This window comes from Cydia amplana, chromosome 17 (genome assembly GCF_948474715.1).
Source record: "Cydia amplana chromosome 17, ilCydAmpl1.1, whole genome shotgun sequence".
NCBI lineage: Eukaryota > Metazoa > Arthropoda > Insecta > Lepidoptera > Tortricidae > Cydia > Cydia amplana.
In genome coordinates, this window is record NC_086085.1 from 5,481,140 (window position 1) to 5,505,650 (window position 24,511).

General features: G+C 37.8%; 1 protein-coding gene across 5 annotated transcripts in view; it reads right to left on the bottom strand.

The window, feature by feature from the left end:
• Positions 1–24,511, bottom strand: part of LOC134655687 (phosphofurin acidic cluster sorting protein 1) — a 177,068-nt gene that overhangs the window by 32,892 nt on the left and 119,665 nt on the right. The gene's annotated exons all lie outside the window — the stretch shown is intronic.

The following is a 24,511-nucleotide window of genomic DNA, read 5'->3' on the forward strand; positions in this document are numbered from 1 at the left end:
TATTTTCCACCTTTTATGGACTGATAATTTTTGTTTGCGAACTTTTATTAGTGCACGAGAAAACCAAGGAGGGTATCCAGTGTTACTATTAACGCTTTTATGTGGAACATGACTGAGAATAAGTGTTCTAAGTACCGAATAAAAATATGTAACTGAATCCTCAACATTCATGTTATTCATACACGACCAATCGGTCTCAGATAATTCCTTGCGGATAAGGTCATAGTCGCCGCGGCGAAAAATCGGTCTAGTACATTGATTAGGCAATAAGCGCGGCAAATAACTCATTAAGTTTAGGGCTAGTGAAATATTCAACGCTTTGTGCTGCGGATCCTCTTGCGTAAGCGGTGACGAGCAGGCACCAACCGTGCAATCTACATTGGCCATTACTAGATCCAACACACGTTCATTTATATTAAAACAATTGTTATATTGGTTTTGGTGTATGGTTGGTATTGGTGGCTTTTTTTGTATGAAATTAAAAAAAAATTGTTTAGAAACCTATCGTGTGTAGTATTAAACGAAAGGGCTTTCTAAGACGGTTCCAAAAATATATCACATCATTACATTTGAGTATTTTTTTTTTTTTATTATAATAAAAATATTTATTAAAACATACCAAGTTTGGGTTTCTCCAGATACAATACCGTTAAAATTTTTTTTGTTAAATATACCTCAAATTATACCTAATATCCCCATATCTAATTCTAATAAAGCAATTTTGAAAGTATTTACATTTAGTATATTTGTTTTAATTTTTTCTACTCCCGTACCTTTATTTGTCATTTAAAAGGTCATCTCATACACACACCTTTAAACCCCTATGTTATAGTTGTCAAGACAAGTCTTTAGTCTATTCCCCAAAAAAGTATTTGTGCATACACGCAGTATCTTTTTGGTACTTTTACGATACTTCGTGTAATCACCACTTAAAAAATATTGTATTAAATACATTGTTGCCAACCTAATTTTAATTGATTGATGAGTACTAAGTGCATTGCTGCTAATTTACAAAATATTCATTAGGTTCTATAGTAGAAACAATAAAATTCCTTCAGAAGTCAGAAACGCGCATGTGACACCCGTAATATAGCAAGATCCATAGACTACGAACACCGCTTAGCGTTGCTTGTTAGTCTCCATAGGCTACTGTGGCCAAAATCGAGAAAAAAAAAACTATCCAAAATTGTAATTTAACTAAGAGCAAGTACCAGGGCCTCACGAGTTACTAGAAGGTGTCGCTGACCATCCGGCCGTGGGGCGCGGGGCGCGGTGGCCGGGTCGCGTATCTTAGCTGTATACTTTTGGTTTGTTTACCTACATATATGTCCTATATGATTCCACTTGTTTAAAGTATTATTTTTGTTGAATGAAAAATATTTGTTAAATTTACAATTTTTAATATTTAAAGGTGAGATTTTTCAGTTAATTCTTACATAAATAATTTTTACTACGAATTATAGATTCCGAGATATAAGCGACTTTCTGGAAAACCGTTATACTTATATTAATTTTATGCTTTCTATTTAAATATTTAATTGAGAAATTCATAGATCACACTTTGTAAAATTGAAAAATTAAAAAAAAGTACTTCATGTAATTATTTTCAAAATTGCTTTCTTAGTGTTAGATACCTAATATCCTCGTAGGATATTAGGTATAATTTGAGGTATATTTTACAAAAAAATATTGAACGGTATTGTATCTGGAGAAGCCCAAACTTGGTATGTTTTGAAAATTATTTTTATTATAATTAAAAAAAAGCGGCCAAGTGCGAGCCGGACTCGCCCATGAAGGGTTCCGTATTTAGGCGATTTATGACGTATTAAAAAAAACTACTTGCTAGATCTCGTTCAAACCAATTTTCGGTTGAAGTTTACATGGTAATTGTACATCATATATTTTTTTTAGTTTTATCATTCTCTTATTTTAGAAGTTAGGGGGGGGGGGGGGACACACATTTTACCACTTTGGAAGTGTCTCTCGCGCAAACTATTCAGTTTAGAAAAAAATGATATTAGAAATCTCAATATCATTTTTGAAGACCTATCCATAGATACCCCACACGTATGGGTTTGATGAAAAAAAAAATTTTTGAGTTTCAGTTCGAAGTATGGGGAACCCCAAAAATTTATTGTGTTTTTTCTATTTTTGTGTGAAAATCTTAATGCGGTTCACAGAATACATCTACTTACCAAGTTTCAACAGTATAGTTCTTATAGTTTCGGAGAAAAGTGGCTGTGACATACGGACGGACAGACAGACGGACAGACAGACAGACAGACAGACAGACAGACAGACATGACGAATCTATAAGGGTTCCGTTTTTTGCCATTTGGCTACGGAACCCTAAAAACCGGCCAAGTGCGAGTCGGACTCGCGTTCCAAGGGTTCCGCGCATTACACAATTTTTAACAATATGTTTTGTTTAATGAAAAGTCAGTAAAATGTCTTTAAAAAACCCGTAGGGGCCGGATCAAAAACTAAGTACTTAAGTCCGACTCACGCTTGACTGCATATTTCTAATAGGTTTTCCTGTCATTTATAGGTAAAGAACTATTTAGTGTATTTTTTCAATATTGTAGACCCAGTACCTAGTTTCAGAGATAAGGGGGGGAAAGGGTCATTTTTTGCCTATTTTCTTGAATAACTGCTAAACTATTTATCTTAAAATTATCATTCCAAAGTTTAATTAATAATTAAATTAATAAACTTTATTTTGAAACACTTTTAGGTACAGAAATTTACAAACTTTTCTCAAAATGAGCTCTTTCATTTGATATGTAACACGATATCTTAGTTTGAAAAACTTTATTTTTTAATTTGCTCTTTTACCTCCCAAAAGTGGCCTACATATTTAAAACTCATTTGTTTACGTTACATATATGCCCGTCTTTGGGTCACAAACTTACATAGGTATGTGTGCCAAATTTTAACTTCATTAAAAGTGAGTAAAATGTCTTTAAAAACCCCGTAGGGGTCGGATCAAAATCTAAGTACTTAAGTCCGACTCACGCTCGACTGCACATTTCTAATAGGTTTTCCTGTCATCTATAGGTAAAGAACTATTCAGTGTAATTTTTTCAAAATTTTAGTCCAGTACTTTCAGAGATAAAGGGGAGGAATGGTAATTTTTTGCCTATTTTCTTGAATAACTGCCAAACTATTTATCTTAAAATTATAAAAAAAATATATTTGAGATTCTCAAAATGAGCTCTTTCATTTGATACACACACGATATATTTTGAATAACTTTATTTTTTTATTTGCTCTTTTACCCCCAAAAAGTGGCCTCCATATTTAAAATTCATTTGTGTACGTTACATGTTCGTCTTTGGATCACAAACTTACATATGTGTGCCAAATTTCAACTTATTGAAAAGTGAGTAAAATGTCTTTAAAAAACCCGTAGGGGTCGGATCAAAAACTAGTACTTAAGTCCGACTCACGCTTGACTGCACATTTCTAATAGGTTTTCCTGTCATCTAAAGGTTAAGAACTATTTAGTGTATTTTTTTAAATATTTTAGACCCAGTACCTAGTTTCAGAGATAAGGGGGGGAAAGGGTCATTTTGTGCCTATTTTCTTGAATAACTGGTAAACTATTTATCTTAAAATGATCATTCCAAAGTTTAATTAATAATTAAATTAATAAACTTTATTTTGAAACATTTTTAGGTACAGAAATTTACAAACTTTTCTCAAAATGAGCTCTTTCATTTGATATGTAACACGATATCTTAGTTTGAAAAACTTTATTTTTTAATTTGCTCTTTTACCTCCCAAAAGTGGCCTACATATTTAAAATTCATTTGTTTACGTTACATATATGTCCGTCTTTGGGTCACAAACTTACATAGGTATGTGTGCCAAATTATAACTTCATTAAAAGTGAGTAAAATGTCTTTAAAAACCCCGTAGGGGTCGGATCAAAATCTAAGTACTTAAGTCCGGCTCACGCTCGACTGCACATTTCTAATAGGTTTTCCTGTCATCTATAGGTAAAGAACTATTTAGTGTAATTTTTTCAAAATTTTAGTCCAGTACTTTCAGAGATAAAGGGGAGGAATGGTATTTTTTGCCTATTTTCTTGAATAACTGCTAAACTATTTATCTTAAAATTATAAAAAATATATATTTGAGATTCTCAAAATGAGCTCTTTCATTTGATACACACACGATATATTTTGAATAACTTTATTTTTTTATTTGCTCTTTTACCCCCCAAAAGTGGGCTCCATATTTAAAATTCATTTGTGTACGTTACATGTCCGTCTTTGGATCACAAACTTACATATGTGTGCCAAATTTCAACTTATTGAAAAGTGAGTAAAATGTCTTTAAAAAACCCGTAGGGGTCGGATCAAAAACTAGTACTTAAGTCCGACTCACGCTTGACTGCACATTTCTAATAGGTTTTCCTGTCATCTATAGGTTAAGAACTATTTAGTGTATTTTTTTCATTATTTTAGACCTAGTAGTTTCAGAGATAAAGGGGGGGAATGGTAATTTTTTGCCTATTTTCTTGAATAACTGCTAAACTATTTATCTTAAAATAATAAAAAAATATATTTGAGATTCTCAAAATGAGCTCTTTCATTTGATATGTAACACGATATAGTTTGAAAAACTTTATTTTTAAATTTCTCTTTTACCCCCCAAAAGTGGCCTTCATATTTAAAATTCATTTATTTACGTTACATCTTCGTCTTTAGGTCACGAACTTACATATGTGTGCCAAATTTCAACTTTATTGGTCCAGTAGTTTCGGAGAAAATAGGCTGTGACAGACGGACGGACGGACAGACAGACGCACGAGTGATCCTATAAGGGTTCCGTTTTTTCCTTTTGAGGTACGGAACCCTAAAAAAAATGACTAAAATATAATGATATGATATTTTTGGAATCGGCTCAGAAAGCCCTTTCGTTTAATACCACACACGATAGGTTTCAAAACAGTTTTTTTTAAATTCCATACAAATCAGAAATCAGAAATCTGCGGCGCCGCAAACCGCTCTGCGGCGACGCCCGCCGCAACGCAAAATTTTGGCACACATATGTAAGTTTGTGACCTAAAGACGAAGATGTAACGTAAATAAATGAATTTTAAATATGAAGGCCACTTTTGGGGGGTAAAAGAGAAATTTAAAAATAAAGTTTTTCAAACTATATCGTGTTACATATCAAATGAAAGAGCTCATTTTGAGAATCTCAAATATATTTTTTTATTATTTTAAGATAAATAGTTTAGCAGTTATTCAAGAAAATAGGCAAAAAATGACCCTTTCCCCCCCTTATCTCTGAAACTAGGTACTGGGTCTAAAATATTGAAAAAAATACACTAAATAGTTCTTAACCTTTAGATGACAGGAAAACCTATTAGAAATGTGCAGTCAAGCGTGAGTCGGACTTAAGTACTAGTTTTTGATCCGACCCCTACGGGTTTTTTAAAGACATTTTACTCACTTTTCAATAAGTTGAAATTTGGCACACATATGTAAGTTTGTGATCCAAAGACGAACATGTAACGTACACAAATGAATTTTAAATATGGAGGCCACTTTTTGGGGGTAAAAGAGCAAATAAAAAAATAAAGTTATTCAAAATATATCGTGTGTGTATCAGATGAAAGAGCTCATTTTGAGAATCTCAAATATATTTTTTTTATAATTTTAAGATAAATAGTTTAGCAGTTATTCAAGAAAATAGGCAAAAAATTACCATTCCTCCCCTTTATCTCTGAAAGTACTGGACTAAAATTTTGAAAAAATTACACTTAATAGTTCTTTACCTATAGATGACAGAAAAACCTATTAGAAATGTGCAGTCGAGCGTGAGTCGGACTTAAGTACTTAGATTTTGATCCGACCCCTACGGGGTTTTTAAAGACATTTTACTCACTTTTAATGAAGTTAAAATTTGGCACACATACCTATGTAAGTTTGTGACCCAAAGACGGACATATATGTAACGTAAACAAATGAATTTTAAATATGTAGGCCACTTTTGGGATGTAAAAGAGCAAATTAAAAAATAAAGTTTTTCAAACTAAGATATCGTGTTACATATCAAATGAAAGAGCTCATTTTGAGAAAAGTTTGTAAATTTCTGTACCTAAAAGTGTTTCAAAATAAAGTTTATTAATTTAATTATTAATTAAACTTTGGAATGATAATTTTAAGATAAATAGTTTAGCAGGTATTCAAGAAAATAGGCAAAAAATGACCCTTTCCCCCCCTTATCTCTGAAACTAGGTACTGGGTCTACAATATTGAAAAAATACACTAAATAGTTCTTTACCTATAAATGACAGGAAAACCTATTAGAAATATGCAGTCAAGCGTGAGTCGGACTTAAGTACTTAGTTTTTGATCCGGCCCCTACGGGTTTTTTAAAGACATTTTACTGACTTTTCATTAAACAAAACATATTGTTAAAAATTGTGTAATGCGCGGAACCCTTGGAACGCGAGTCCGACTCGCACTTGGCCGGTTTTTAGGGTTCCGTAGCCAAATGGCAAAAAACGGAACCCTTATAGATTCGTCATGTCTGTCTGTCTGTCTGTCTGTCTGTCTGTCTGTCCGTCTGTCTGTCCGTCCGTATGTCACAGCCACTTTTCTCCGAAACTATAAGAACTATACTGTTGAAACTTGGTAAGTAGATGTATTCTGTGAACCGCATTAAGATTTTCACACAAAAATAGAAAAAACACAATAAATTTTTGGGGTTCCCCATACTTCGAACTGAAACTCAAAAATTTTTTTTTTCATCAAACCCATACGTGTGGGGTATCTATGGATAGGTCTTCAAAAATGATATTGAGATTTCTAATATCATTTTTTTCTAAACTGAATAGTTTGCGCGAGAGACACTTCCAAAGTGGTAAAATGTGTGTCCCCCCCCCCCCCCTAACTTCTAAAATAAGAGAATGATAAAACTAAAAAAAATATATGATGTACAATTACCATGTAAACTTCAACCGAAAATTGGTTTGAACGAGATCTAGCAAGTAGTTTTTTTTAATACGTCATAAATCGCCTAAATACGGAACCCTTCATGGGCGAGTCCGGCTCGCACTTGGCCGCTTTTTTTTAATTATAATAAAAATAATTTTCAAAACATACCAAGTTTGGGCTTCTCCAGATACAATACCGTTCAATATTTTTTTGTAAAATATACCTCAAATTATACCTAATATCCTACGAGGATATTAGGTATCTAACACTAAGAAAGCAATTTTGAAAATAATTACATGAAGTACTTTTTTTTAATTTTTCAATTTTACAAAGTGTGATCTATGAATTTCTCAATTAAATATTTAAATAGAAAGCATAAAATTAATATAAGTATAACGGTTTTCCAGAAAGTCGCTTATATCTCGGAATCTATAATTCGTAGCAAAAATTATTTATGTAAGAATTAACTGAAAAATCTCACCTTTAAATATTAAAAATTGTAAATTTAACAAATATTTTTCATTCAACAAAAATAATACTTTAAACAAGTGGAATCATATAGGACATATATGTAGGTAAACAAACCAAAAGTATACAGCTAAGATACGCGACCCGGCCACCGCGCCCCGCGCCCCACGGCCGGATGGTCAGCGACACCTTCTAGTAACTCGTGAGGCCCTGGTACTTGCTCTTAGTTAAATTACAATTTTGGATAGTTTTTTTTTTCTCGATTTTGGCCACAGTAGCCTATGGAGACTAACAAGCAACGCTAAGCGGTGTTCGTAGTCTATGGATCTTGCTATATTACGGGTGTCACATGCGCGTTTCTGACTTCTGAAGGAATTTTATTGTTTCTACTATGCACTTAGTACTCATCAATCAATTAAAATTAGGTTGGCAACAATGTATTTAATACAATATTTTTTAAGTGGTGATTACACGAAGTATCGTAAAAGTACCAAAAAGATACTGCGTGTATGCACAAATACTTTTTTGGGGAATAGACTAAAGACTTGTCTTGACAACTATAACATAGGGGTTTAAAGGTGTGTGTATGAGATGACCTTTTAAATGACAAATAAAGGTACGGGAGTAGAAAAAATTAAAACAAATATACTAAATGTAAATATTTTCAAAATTGCTTTATTAGAATTAGATATGGGGATATTAGGTATAATTTGAGGTATATTTAACAAAAAAAATTTTAACGGTATTGTATCTGGAGAAACCCAAACTTGGTATGTTTAAAAAAATATTTTTATTATAATAAAAAAAAAAAAATACTCAAATGTAATGATGTGATATATTTTTGGAACCGTCTTAGAAAGCCCTTTCGTTTAATACTACACACGATAGGTTTCTAAACAATTTTTTTTTAATTTCATACAAAAAAAGATGACGTCATAACTCCTCTCGTTTTTTTATTTGTTGGTGCTTCGGGTCAAATTGTTTCAAATGTCCTAAAGATCAATCGTACCGATTTTGATACCTTTAACACCATTTACAGCGTTTTTTGGCGAACCGCTATCGCTATAACAACAGCAAGAGCAGAACACGTGTGAAGGGATCCATGTCTGATTAAACAACTGGTAGTCGAATTTTATTCTTTACTATGCAGCGTGGCATCACACGCGGCGCCGCACGCCGCTTGGCGGCACCGCGCGCGGCGAAACTCACCGCTTTGCGGCACCGCGCGCGGCGCCGCGCACCGCGCTGCGGCACCGCGCGCGGCACCGCGCGCGGCGACGCGCACCGCTTTGCGGCGCCGCGGCGCGGCACCGCAAAATTTTGCGTTGCGGCGGGCGTCGCCGCAGAGCGGTTTGCGGCGCCGCAGATTTCTGCGGTGCCGCGCCGCGCGGCGGCGGCGGTGCCGCACCGCGCACATGTGGCCGGGCCCATACATGTGTCGCCACGTCCGCAATTTTCCGCGCTGCCAAACTGACATTAACATGGAGTGCGCATTATGCGATGAACACATTTACAAGTAAATGTCAAATAGTATGAAAATAAACCCACCAGCATAACTTACTTATTACTTCAACATCCACATCAACCAACACGCGCTTCATACATAGCCAATAGGTAGTACGTTGAATGGATGAATGCAGCATTCATTTTTAAGTTAGATCCCTTAATATAAGTACGATAAAAATATTAGTCTAATATTTATAAAACTTATCTCAGAACGACCGTCTCCATTAACTATAAAAAGTTTCGGGTGCGATTTATATGTATATTCTACGGCCGAGCCCAAACTCGGGCCTCGGCCAAAGTTAAAAATGGCGCATAAAGCAAATGGGCCTCAGCATCTGCGGGTTTAATTCTGGGCCCATCTGCGACGTAACTTATAGGTTTACGCAAACGCCCGAGACCCGAGGCAAAGAATACATTTTACTTGATAGAAGATACACCACTTACATACATACATACATACATACATACATACATACATACTTAATGGCGCAGCGACCCAAAATGAGTCTTGGCCTCCGACACGAGTACACGCATAGAAGGTAGCATCCTATAGAAGTGGTCTACGCGTGCCTCCGTGAGGGACAAAACATATAAATTCGACCAATCATAGCGTCGCATTGCGCCGCTATGATTGGTCGAATTTATTTGTTATGGTGGGCAACAAATGAATTCGACCAATCACGGTGGTCAATTTACGGTGGGGAATAAAACAAGATGTGAGACTATGACAAGGACAAACAATAATAGTGCTTCGCTGCTACTCCTACTGAAAGATACATAAGACTATCCCGTTCTGTCAGTTATCCCCACCACTCATGCCCAATCCAGTTATACTAGATTCATGAGTACACGCCAATTGTCTCGATCCTGTGCCATCTCCCGCCATTTATCGGCATGGAGATCGCGCAAGTACGCTACTACTGCATCGCCCCAGCGATACCTGAGACATCCGACCGGCCTCCCGCGCTACCGAGCGCCCCAGGTATGCCACTTAAATAAAACTAATTTCAATTACCGTGTGCTTCGCGACTGGCAGTATCATCGCGCGTGTTCGTCTAGTAGTGAGCCTCGCTGGGTTTGAAATTGCTATTTTGGCTCAAAAAGTGTGTAAGCGTGAGTACTTTCACGTGAAAATAAATAACAAAGTAGGTCACGATAACAATGGAAATTTGAAAACAAATATAAAACTTTTCGTACATAGCACAGAAAAATCGAAACGCGTTCAACTGTCTAGAGAGTAGAGACAGCAGGAAACTTTGGAGATCTTGTGTTTTGATATTAACTAACATAACAACATAGTATTTATATTCATAACTTTGCACATCTGCAATACTATTATTTAATCCATATTTAAGCCTTTCGGGCATCGTTTATCCTATGCAAAACAGCTAAGTTTTAAGTTGGATTAGGGTTTAAATTGGTTGAATGTTGCAAACATTTAGCCTAACAGTTCGTGACTTTAGTTTCGTAGGTTTACCTATAGTTGGGAGTAAATTATTATATAACATAGTCCAATAGGTATAACAAACGAAAAACTATACCTAGTACTTATTAGTCTCAGTACGTAATTGCTTCAGTCTTTATGTATGTCTATATACGAATAAGTAGAAAACAAAAACATCCAAAAACAAGATGGGTAGATGAAATCCGCTTAACCCTGGGGCCTTACTGGTCCAGAGTTGCAGAGGACAGAGTACAGTGGAGAAGGTTGGAGGAGGCCTATGCCAAGAGGCACACAGAACTGCGGGACATATTGTAGTAAAAATAATAAAATCGACTTAATAACTGTTGTACCCAAGGATCGGAATAAAAGGCTATATAGATAGATAGATAGATATACGAATAAGAAATTCTAAGCTCCAAATGCCATTTCATCGATACTAGTCAACCCGTGCATGCATTCAATCTGGGCTGCAAACTGGAGCGTCATTCCAAGTATACATTTGATATTGATTTGAATTCCCCAGCAGCGCATCTCGCTCGCACCAATATATAAGTATGAGCGAGATGACACGCGAGTGGTACCAAATCAGTATTGGAATTCGGAACATGTGTCAAGTTTGAATGGCGCGCCTGTAAGCGTGCCCGGGTGCAATCCGCCTAGTTTTGCAGAATTCCTATTATTTGGAGCGAAAACGACTCCGTGCCGATACGGGTAGACTAGTAATGTGCCACGGTAATATTGTTCCCAACAACATTCGTGTGTTTACGGGAAAACAGAGACAAGTAAGAAAATAAACAATCTGCCTAGTCGTAGAGTCAGTAAAAGTAATCTGTATGACCAAGCTAACTCTGCATGGCATTTGTAATGACAAATTATAATGTTAACATAAATGTAAATATGACGTTTATATTACACCACCATTAAGCGAAATCGATGCCATGATGGTAATGCGCTAAGGTTGGTACTAAGTATGTATTATTCCCAACGATATTCCTCTGTTTTCGGGGCGATTCGACAAAAAGGAAAATAGATTGTTTGCAAACTGCAAGCGAGGCGCCTGCAATCTGTCTAGTTTTCGACAATTCCTATTATTTGGAACAAAAACGAAATCGCACCGCCGATGCGATGAGTTAGTAATTTCCCATCTGTCACGTCTGTTTTCGGGAAAATTCGACAAATAAGAAAACATATGGTTTGCACTGCAAAAGTGGCGCCTGTGCCAAATTTTTCAAAAATCATATGTTTTGATAAATGATAACTACTCCGCGACGATACCACGATAGTGCCGTGAATCCGTGATGTTGGTTCCTAACTGGCATTGAGAATTTACTGCATACACGAAAAACAAAATATGTTTCAAGTAATATAAAACCAACGAGGTTAAATCAAAAATTCATAACGTATCGGTTCTTTAGGTTTTTTTACATTGATCAAGAATATTCCCAGTCGCGTTCCCGGAAACGGGCCATCACTAATCGGGAAATGGACTAGACATCCAATAACCTTGCGTCTGCTTCCGTTACTCTGATAGCATTTCTAACTATAGTTTGACACGTAGACACAATAATACATATTGAATTGCTATTCATTTGCGAAAAACAATATATGTTATTATCACTGTTACAACATAACGAAAACTTAGACCTAATTAGAGAAAAACTTTGTTCTTCAGACTTCCAATTCCAATAATATCTTGTTGTTATTCTCTCCCGTCACCCAGAAGGCAACAGTAATACAGCTAGTGAGAATAAGCAATATTAAACATATACTGCTAATATGCTCAGTAGATGGCCAGTAGTTTTAAGAGTGAGCCAGGAAATGTAAAGTGTCATTCAATAGAACTTGCTAACTATGTAAACAAACCGCCATACTAAAATTGACACTGAATGTCAAATTACTAGTAACTTTTATTTACATAGTTAGCAAGTTCTATTGAATGACACTTTAGCCATGACAACGAATGACCAGATAAAGTAGATCCAGATCCACACATACACACATTGAATATTTAAAACAAATCGAGCTAAGACTATTTATCGTATCTTCACAAGTTCTCCAGAGACATTTATTTATAGCATCAATGAACTTCTCTGCAAACCTCATGAGAGACCGCATTGTATTCGTATTCCGCTTCCTTAATTACTTTGATATGGGATTAACTTAGCCCTGGGATATACAATAATTTTGTATTGATGTGATTACAGATGGATACATAATTCTTTATTCTGTACTTGTATACCTACTTATAGCCCTATCTAAATATCTAATAATTACATATACTAACAACATTTTTTTCTGAAAGATTTATATGAATTGTGGCAAATACGAAATAGTCATTGTTTGAGATATAGAGAAAACTGCACCTACTCGTATGTCTCTATAAGGCAATACCTAGTGTGGTGTCTTTATAGGGCCAAAAGTAGGCAAAAGGCAGTTCACCCCACTGGTCATTTTCGGGATGGATCTTTTAGAAACGAAGGTAAAGTTTAATACTTACTAATATGGTCTGCTGCCGTGGCAGCATATGGTTGCATTTTTATCGCCTGTCACTATGCCTGTCACTTTCGCACTTACATACTTGTTAGACCGTGACAGGCAATAAAAATGCGACCATGCTACCAACGCTGCACTGTCATCTAACATTTATCAACATAGTTCGGTCGATCGTTCTACATTCTACATGAGTCGGCATACTTTAGTCCCTTAGCGAAAGTCTCAAGAGCACGGCGTAGACCGCCTAGTTAGAAACTTCATTGGGTTAGATCGCGAGGAAACGTTAATGACTAATAATGCCTAGAAACGAATATGTAATTTCGAGTATGTACAGTATGTATGTTATCGGTCAGTGGATCACAGCAGGAGCATGATATTTGAATAATTAGGTATTACAATATATGTATTTACTCAGCTACCCTACGCTCCCGACTTTATTAAGTAGTTAAAAATCTTGCAATCCTGTATTCACTCCTTTAAGAGTTGAATTTGTGGAAATTCATTCCTACAAAATTTGTTTCAAATTTCAATGTCCTAATGTTGAATGTTGGTGTTTTAGTATATTTCCTTTAATTTGTTTTTTTTTTGTTTCTCCCAAAGTCCCGAAAAATTGACTCTTTCTCCCCATATTAGACTCATTCGGTCTGGCAACCCTAGTCCTGATACATTTAACAGCTCTAATCTATCAGTATCTAAGTGAAGGAACTATTATGTACAAGGATAAACGAAAATTATTATAGAAGTTTGGTAGTTTCTCCTTATCGAAAGCCATTCTGAACAATTGCTTTCTGAAGTGGTCTGCAGGAAACAACACCGATCATGTCTTAGTACCTACATGTCCGTTACCGTCCATTCCTTTTAAAATTACCAGCGATAAGCGAGAAAATACAACTTGATTTACTCGTGCCGAATTTCCTAAAATCTTGATAAGCATGCGACATGCGTAGCCAAGAGAAAGTCCGAAATCGAAAAAAACTTTATGAAACAAGTTGTTTTGGAAACTTCCCCTTTGTCCAGAATAATCAACGAGGCAAACTTGAATAAGTACCTATCCAATTCTTTTCACAATTTCAAAGGCATTTTACGGATAAAAAAAGTTTGACTTGATTAAAATTTATGCGCCCGTTGGGTTTAAAAACGAATTATTTTGGAAACTTGAGTGTTTTAATCTTGTTTAAGGAAAGGATTTGTAAGTGATTTAAAATGACCAGAGAACTAGAGATACAGCTTCTTATATTACCCGCGTAAAAATCATAATCCAGAAATGAACAATGTTCTTTAAAATAAGTCTATCTACTAAATAATAAATAAAACGTCAACGGTTAACGAATTTTAATATGTGCTTCATTCATTGAAATATTTAATTCTCGTATGAATTAACCTCAGACCGGTTAGGTTAGGTCGCGGCTCTGATGCTACATTTTTATGATGTGACTCACATGATTCACGTTAAACAGAAGCAGAGTAGCTTAGACGTACGACTTCTAAACCAGAACTAACTATGTAACTTAACTCGCGCCAATAAGTTTCTCTGAACTAGTTCGGAATTTCATTTGGTTTGTAGCACTACCTCTATAATGTAGAAAAACATCGTGACGTTTAGTTAATCCCAGATTCGGCTAATTTCCCCATTTTCAGATGGCAAATCTTGAAATTTCGTTGGGAAGCGGTCACCTTCGCCCATGAACATAAGAAACATCGGGGGAGCCACTAATGCGTTGCCGAACCTTAAAGAATACAGAATACCTACTTCTTGAAGAACCCCCAGTCGTAAAACAAAGGATATCCCTTAGGAGGTAACTCATCACATCTGTATTTTTGTGGTAAACACTAAAAATGAAGATGAGAAGTATCTCTATGTCAGTATTTCTCATAAGCTATGACTAACATAATCCCTAAGCGGTTGCGTTAGGTCGCGGCTTCGATGCTCGCGCCGCGCGCCGTGCCGTTACTCATACTGTTCCCTCTATTTCTGATACGCGGCTGCGGTCATTTAATGACTGCTATTTGTAGATGTGCAAGTACATTGTGAAATGGGCCGACTGTCGTCCCTCCTGTACAATATATGTATGAAATACTAATTGCTGGGTTCACATATACATATGGACGGCATGAATATATATAAATTACACATTTATATCATTAGAATGGAAAGATGAGTCGACCAACTTTATTCCACTCTACTTAATTATGTGTATACAGATAAAATGAGGACTTGCCTCTCTCATGTGGTTGTATCACTCACATGAATGATTCAGTTTTACTTGGTGCCCTTCCATCTCGTTTAAGCTCTGTGTGGTTGCTAACCCACATACTACTTAATGGCTATGCACCTCCAGTTGGGCATCGGTCGACTTGCTCCGGTCTATACAGGGCCATATCCCTGGTGACTCTTATCAGATTTGCACATTTGTCACTTAGCCGGACGGGGGGGCTATGCCCCCCCGGAGACCTCCACCTTCCCCATAGTCTCGCCACGGTTGCTCCAACTCAGTCGACCGTGCCCGTGTGTTCCCGGACACACCTCAAATACATGTCCAATTTCCTTGACTACCAAGTGTGCAGTGCACTGCAAGATTGGACTACTACTAACGGAAAGAACGATATGCTATAACCGTCTCCTCATCTTTCCACCTTATGATGCACGTTTATGTCGACATAATAATATGGCAAAGCAAACACTCACCTGATGTGTTTCTGATGGGGCATTGGGCCTCCTAGAAGCTCGTGGCTCCTAACTGATCTTACTACCACGATCTCCGCTCATTACCTCGTGTACGCGGCACTCCTTTCCCGCCATCTTATTCACAGTACCATCAAGCAAAAGTTAGTCAGAACAAGTGGTGTTACCACACATCAAAATATAGACTGACATTACTAGTTTTGATACATACCGACTTTTATATGGCGAATCGCGCTGTGCGCGACACTCCACAGGCAAAAAAGGAGTCTTATTGCAGTAGTGTGAGCAGGTGACGCGTCCACTCCAGGATTTTCTCTCTGGCTCGAATAGCAGCGTCCCTCTTAGTTCTAGTTCCCGGCAGGATACTGTCAGGGTTGGAAGTAACTTCCTCAGATCTTGATGTCTCAGTATCCATCATAGATTCTTGCACATTCATTACTTCCTCAGCAGCGACTACCTCGTCATGATTCTCAGGTACTGGATTGGTTTGTGGTGGCTGTATGCTATCGCTTGCGCTCGGGGCAGCATCCAGATCCAAATACTCAATTGGCGTGTCTAGAGGTGGTGCAGTTTGTTCCTCCTCAGTCGCTCCAGTTTGTGGAGAGTCATCTGTTTCAGTCTCTAGCGGGTAGAGATGACCTACAGACCGAGTCATTATGGAGTCTCCAACTTTAACTTTAGCGACCCTATGTTTACCATCTGCACTCCTTATGAGCTCTGCTATCTTCCCGACTTTCCATAACTCGCGGTTTTTAAGATCTGATTTTATTTGAACGATGTCTCCTAGTTTAGGTTCGCAATCAGAGACAATTCTTGGTTGTTTACGAGAGTTTTGGTATCTCTCCCTCAGACTCGTCAGGTACTGTGCCATGAATATTTTCTTAAATTCCTCTAGGATTATCAGACCCTTCTTCCAGCTTTCTATTAGGTTAACTTGAAGTTTGGAACTGTCTACCGTACAAACACTGTTCATTGCTGGAGTCAAAGTTAAGCATTTCCCCAGGCTTAGGAAATCGGCTGGTCTTAATATGTGGATCACTTCGGTTCCAATTTTAGTAAGTGGTCTTGAGTTGACTACAGCTTCTACTTCTTTTAACACAGTTAACAGCTTGCTGTCTCCGAGAAGGTGCTTTTCGAGAGTGCGCTTTAGAGAATGCTTCACTACACCTATCAGTCGTTCATAGAATCCACCATGCCACGGAGCCAGCTGAGGTATAAACCTCCATTCAATTCCCTTTTCAATGCAATATGGCTTACTAACAACTTCAGATGTTAGTTTGAAACATGTGGCATTGTCTGAATACAGTCTTTGTGGTGTGTTTCTAGTAGCAGCAAATCTTCTGAGTGCCAGGAGACATTCTTCTGCAGTCAAGTTGTTAACAATCTCAAGATGAATGGCTCGAACAGCTAAACAAGTGAATAGGGCAACCCACCTTTTCTGTTTGCCAGTTGGGGTGTTCACATAAAGAGGTCCAAAATAATCTACTCCACAGTACGTGAATGGTGTGCTATAGTTCACTCTTTCAGTAGGTAGATCAGGCGCAGTTGGCAGACGATAAGGGCCACCGCCGTGTTTGACACACCGCTGACATCTCGAGATCACTCGTTCCACCTGACGTTTACCTTGTGGAATCCAGTACTTCTCTCTAATGAGACTAAGAGTATGTGTAGTGCCAACATGATAATTGCTTTCATGAGTTTCCTTGATTATCCTTTTTGTGAATTCACAGTCTCTGGGAAGCAATATAGGATGTTTCATATCATAATTCCATGTGGTGTTGACCATTCGTCCCTGACATCTCAGTACGCCATCCACATCTAGAAACAGTCCAAGATTTCTAGTCAGATGTGTTACCTTTCCTGCAATCTCATTGGCGAAATGAAGTTTTTGCAGTTTCTTTATTTCTGCTATAGTACTAGCTGCCGAGTTCAGTGAAGGTGGTGTGTCCTGTACTGAGTAAATCTCTGGAATGTCGTCACTTAAATTATTGTTTGTCAACTGGTCGATTTGGTCTTCAATTTCCATCTGTTGGTTATCATTTGCTTCAACAGTTCTTGGCTCATTTCCTGGACCATCATCAGTTTCCGGTTTCCGGTATGCTACTGTGTCCACTCTGGTCCAGGCCCTCCGCAACAGAAAGGACTGTCATATGGTTCATATAGTATCTATCTGTAGGCCACATTGTCTCATCCTCTTTTAAGAATGTGGGACCATTAAACCAAAGTTCCTTGGATTGACTCCATCTGTCAGGCCTTGTGGCAACATCAGCTGGGTTCATTTTAGTGTTGATATAGTACAACTCTGCTCCCATTTGGTTTTTTCTGATCTCTTCTACTCTGTTTGATACAAAGGGCGGTAACAATTTATCTGACCGCATCCATCCATGTACGACCAAACTATCGGTCCACAACATTTCCTTGCTTATTGGAAGAGATAGGTTCTCTCTCACATATTTCAAGAGTCTACTTGCTATGAGCAAACCCAGTAGCTCTAATTTCGGGATATGAAGTTCACTTGTGTCTTCACCTTTGGCTATCCTAGACTTTCCCATTAAGAATGAGATTGATGTGCCTTGGTTGCTTCTTGTTGTTAGATAAATAACAGCAGCATATCCAGCCTTTGAGGCATCAGAAAACCCATGTAACTGGTATGTTGTCTCTAGCTCTGGATTGACATTTGTTACACATCTCGGCAATTCCAGATTTACTGCTGTTTTTATTACGTTCAATATTTCCTGCATGGACTGCACCAAGTCATCCGGTAGGTTGGTGTCCCATTTATGTTTTTGATCACAGATGCTCCGAAACAACACCTTCAATGGTAAGGTTAATGGGCAAATGAAACCACATGGATCGTAGATCCGGGCTAAAGTACGAAGTACCTTCCTCTTAGTGTTGACTGGTGCATCTTTGTCAAAGTGTTGATCAGTAATTCTTAATTTCACGGTGTCCCTTTTCACGTTCCACGACAATCCAAGAATTTTTACTGTATTTTCATGTTTTGCTTGCTGCTCTGAAGGCACAAGATCAAGAAATTCCTTATTATTTGATAACCAATCTCTTATATTCATAGATATTTGCCCAAAGGTTTCTCTCGTCTTTTCATAAATTTCTTGCGCTTCTTTCACAGAGTTCGCTCCAGTTACTAGATTGTCTACATAACAATTGTTAGCTATATCCTTCAGTAAGTTTCCATCTGTCTGTGACATGTGATATCTAATAGTCGCTGTCAGGAGAAACGGACTTGAAATTATGCCAAACGGGACTCGGCAAAATCGAAGATATAACAGATTGTCTCCCGTTAGGTCCTTTGTGATGTCTTTAGCCCACAGAAATCTTGTCACATCACGGTCCTTCTCTTGAAGTCCTACCTGCAAGAATGCCTTTTCTACATCGGCGACGATTGCTATTTTCTTTGTCCTAAACTTCAGAAGAAGGGCCGTGAGATCCTCAAGCATGGAGGGCCCACTATACAGACATTCGTTCAGGCTTTTCTTGTCCATGCTTCTCATTGAAGCATCGTACACAATCCTCCCGCGTTTTCCTTCATTTTTTACAATGTGATGAGCAAGGTAGTGCACAGGGTGTTCGGTGTCATTCCTATGTGGTTCAACTATTTCAATGACATTTCCGTTTAGTTGCTCCTTCAGAATATCATCATATTCTTGCAGCGTTGCTGAATCCAATCTATTGACCAAGCTCTTTAGTCTTCCTAACGCCATGCCGAAATTTACAGGAAGCTGAGGTGGATATTCAATCCATGGCCACGTTACTTCATAACGTCCATTGTTGTATTGTATGGTGTCATTGAAATGTTTTACAGCTTCCTCTTGTCTAGCGGCTTTTGGAGAGTCATTTATGCCAATACACTCAAGAGACCATAGAAATTTAATATCAATGTTCCTGAGCGGTAAGTCCGGTTCGGTAAAATAAGGGCAGCTTGAACTATGACAGTGGCAGTAAGTAGTCACAGTTAGAATATTTTCTGGGGTAGTGCGTTTACGGTTTTCATCTCCAGAATACAGCCAACCAAAGTCAGTATCGATCAAATACAGGTTATCCTTAAGTTGTATCTTCTCCTGACGTCTGAAACCTTCATAATAATCGTTCCCTATTAAGAGGTTCACATTTTCACCAATAGAATCGTCATCGGCCGCTAGATCAACCCTTGAGTGATCAAATTTAGCTATCGGTAACTTCTCAGTAATATGTGGAACGATATTTACTCTTACTTGTTTTTTGGTGCCACGCTTGGTTTCTAACACAACTTCCACTGAAGGGCTCGGCATTTCCTTTGGAATAGTTTCTCCAAACGTGAACACTAAGAGTCGGTCTTCATTATCCGGTAATAGCTGTAGTTTGGAAGCAGCCCGTACAGTTATGTAACTCCTCTGTGAGCCACAGTCCAATACAAGTCTGCACTTATGTTTGCTTGTTTTGTTGTTGTTGGGGTTGCTGATTTGTGCCACTGCTGTCTGTAAAAAATTGTATTTATTTATATTTGCTATATAGCACTTTACCATTGTTTGCCAACTGACAGGCAAATCTTCCTTACCTTTTGGCTTTGGACACAAAAGCTGGAGGTGTCCATCACCACATCGGTAGCATTTTATTTTTCTATGGCATTGATCTGTATTATGGTTCCGTTTCAGACACTTGTGACATCTACCAGACAGTTGCTTTTTTCTAGATTCATTGTCACTGTACCTCCTGCAATCCACACTATTATGATTTTGGAGCTTGCAGAAAATGCAAGGTAACCGGGTCTTCCTTTTTGGAGGAATGTTATCTTTAACGGGATTTTCTGCTTTCCTTTTTAAGTTTCTTCTTGGTCTGTATTTTGAGTCATTTTGTACTGGATCAGATCTAGTTTGGAGAACTTCAGTAGTGATGACTTGTTTCGTGTCCAGTCCTTTTGGAATTGGTTGGGTCTGGGCTTTCTCCATAGCCATAACAATGTCCAGTAAAACCCGTCTGACTGTCGAGGTTGAATTATCCGTTGAATGTTGAGGCATAAGGTGATATTGGTGTAAAACTTCTTCTGGAAATTTGGCAAGTATGTTTGCCCGTAGGTGGTTTCCTGCTGTGTCTTCACCTAACTTTTCCAGGACCCGCAGATGCCGCTCAATCTGGTCTAAAGTATGCCTACAACTGGAAGCCGAATATTCTGCTCGACCCAAGTTGGTAAGCGCAGTGTAGTGGACATCTATCAGAGCATCGTTCGACCCATACCTCGACTTGAGAGCCTCCACGGCAATGGCATAATTGTGATTTGTTATACTGATGCCCGCTACAGCTTCCATTGCCTTGCCCTCCAGACTACTTAACAAATAATTAAGTTTATCAGCCTCGGCCATGGGCTGGTTGTCTACATTGGACACAAACCGATCCCAAAATTCTGACCACCGTAGCTGATCACCATCAAACTTAGGTAGTTGCAGTTTTGGAAGTTTGATATTCATTTGTCGTTCCGTTGTTGTATTATGCTGATCAGCCACAACTGCCATGGATGTCTCTATATTCACGATTAAATCCTCCGCCTGGAGTTGAATCTCCATAGCCTGGTTAACTACAGTAGCTTCCGGGTTCGACGAGGTAGTCGTATAGTGCCGTATTTCATTTTGTAGTTTGCTAATTAGATTCTGTAACTGTCTTATCGTACCGGACCCACTTCCAATTATGAGATCACCGGCGTCGTTAGACTGAATGTTTTCGATGTACGTTTTCAATTTATTTTGTCGCATTTGGACCATGTTAGCCAAGATATCTTCCATTGTGAATAGGTACAATGTATTCAATGCTTCACACGAAACCCCTGACTCCGTGTTTTATCCTCTACGAACTGAAATTAACAAATAACAAAGGATTTTACTTCTTGGCACCGCCGAAATATTGCAACGCGTCGGTACTATGAACGTAGAACATGAGGCATATTTACCTTGATCCGTGATATATTTCCCATTAATCGTTGTATCCTATCAACAACTATTCACTGTCACACCGAAATATACTCGCAAAACACTAATCCAATTAGAATGGATAATTCTAATTAAAGTTATTTCCCATTTAAAAATACTCGACCACCAGACAGCAAAATTTTCATGACAAGTTTGGCATTTGACAACAAACGAAAAGGCGGCAAACCGAGAAGAAAATTCCATAGTAGTGCTGTCACGCTGAGATTACATAATACCGATTTTGACTATTCGTTCAATTTGTAAAACCAAGAACAAATATTTATCGTTTACATATTTATGCAAACTAAAACAAGATTAAAACTTGTTTAATATTTACCTTTGTATTAATATCACCTAAAACATTATATTAGTTTCAAGTATCGCTCACTTCAAACGAATCGGTTAGAATCGATTACTTGGGACGCACTAGCACCATAGACAATCGGATGAAACGAATGAATGGTTTAAGTTATTATTTCATTTAAGTGCACTTTACACGATATTCTACTAAAATTAATCCTAGTTTAAGCTTTACATACACTTGTGCTATATTTTTTTTTTTTTTTTTATTTGCAGTTGCAATTTTTTCAAACTTTCTACGCACTTCCAAACCACGCAATTATCCTTTTACTCTTGAACTGTGTGCCTTTCAGTTCTCCCCTTTTAGAGACTGACAATCACTCAGTATAAAAGGACTTATGAACTAGTATAATTTCAAAATACAAATATACATATTTTCCTTACTACTAAAATAAATGGTACTCAGATTAATTTCTTTATTATTAAACACTATATAACATGATTGCAACAGCAAATCATGATAAAATAAATAATTTTGATAAAAATAAGCCTCGCTTATCCGGCTCATTTATATAGTTATCCCAGCATCTCCACCAAAATGTCGTCCCTCCTGTACAATATATGTATGAAATACTAATTGCTGGGTTCACATATACATATGGACGGCATGAATATATATAAATTACACATTTATATCATTAGAATGGAAAGATGAGTCGACCAACTTCCACTCTACTTAATTATGTGTATACAGATAAAATGAGGACTTGCCTCTCTCATGTGGTTGTATCACTCACATGAATGATTCAGTTTTACTTGGTGCCCTTCCATCTCGTTTAAGCTCTGTGTGGTTGCTAACCCACATACTACTTAATGGCTATGCACCTCCAGTTGGGCATCGGTCGACTTGCTCCGGTCTATACAGGGCCATATCCCTGGTGACTCTTATCAGATTTGCACATTTGTCACTTAGCCGGACGGGGGGGCTATGCCCCCCCGGAGACCTCCACCTTCCCCATAGTCTCGCCACGGTTGCTCCAACTCAGTCGACCGTGCCCGTGTGTTCCCGGACACACCTCAAATACATGTCCAATTTCCTTGACTACCAAGTGTGCAGTGCACTGCAAGATTGGACTACTACTAACGGAAAGAACGATATGCTATAACCGTCTCCTCATCTTTCCACCTTATGATGCACGTTTATGTCGACATAATAATATGGCAAAGCAAACACTCACCTGATGTGTTTCTGATGGGGCATTGGGCCTCCTAGAAGCTCGTGGCTCCTAACTGATCTTACTACCACGATCTCCGCTCATTACCTCGTGTACGCGGCACTCCTTTCCCGCCATCTTATTCACAGTACCATCAAGCAAAAGTTAGTCAGAACAAGTGGTGTTACCACACATCAAAATATAGACTGACATTACTAGTTTTGATACATACCGACTTTTATATGGCGAATCGCGCTGTGCGCGACACCGACTTACAGGAAACGTTCATTTACAAACTTTTTATGTATGAAGGAGTATAATTTAATGTTATTGAAAAGATAACAGAGAATTGGCAAGTGAGCCAAGCCTAGCCAAAATATTAACGACTAAGTTGGCTGCATTCAGAGATAAGAAAGAGCCGGTCGGTCATCTTGTAGTCAACCCAGCAGGTCTGGGGCAGCGCAGCAACCAGCATCCGTGACCACAGCTGGTGCAACCCAGCTAAAACGTCGGATAAGGAAAAAAAAAATATCGCGTTACATCCGTTTCAGGAACATGTGCACAAAACGCGAGAGTTTAGACTGTTTAAGTAAAGGTAAGACTGTGCCTATGAACTACCCAGTTGAACACAATACTCTGCAAAGAGCCATAAATATACGTTCTTATATCCTAACACAGGTTAGTAATCCTTTATTTAAGATTTCCCAGGAATATACCGAATATACAATGACCCTTTCAGATTCGCGCGTAAATCGCGTACAAAGGTAGTTATTCCGGAAACCGGTGAGTAATCAGAATGCTTTGAATATGGTTCTAAGTAAAGACGTTTTGCTTACGAAAACAAATGAGAACGAATATATAAATGAGCTTAAGTATTTATAGCTTAATATTCCAAACGATACAATTGTGAAAACTGACCAGATTTGAGAGTGATTAACACTTTGAACGACCACGAACTTTGACGTCCACTGTATCTACCGCATTATCAGTTGTTAATGAGGTGAATTTTTAATTGAATAGAGTTGTCCCACGCTAAGTTTTCATGCCAAGTGCTAAGTCAAATATGGAACTTATAGGGATATGTATGCATTATTATTGCCAAGTCTGTGCAAAGTTAGTGGTCAAAGTCTATATGGCAATATCGCACTAAAGGCAACCTAAAGGGGGTTTGGTAGAAAACGGCACATATTTTATGAAGCCTTGTGGTTAAAGAGCAGAAATAAATAATGGAATTTTCCCATATGAGTAAATGGTAAAAATAGATTATCCTCTATCATTTGTCTTCCTCGAGGAATGCGTGGGAGGAGATTGAAAAGCACTCAATGATGTGGAACTTCAACTTGAACATAATTAAGTGGAAGTGTATTAAGACGTCCATTAATCACTTCTCCGCTTGGATGAGCTTCAATAAAACTTACGTTCAAGTAATCTATCTATAGGAGCTTTCTAAATTAAGTACAATAGAAAACTTCATCGTATCTTAGGGATCT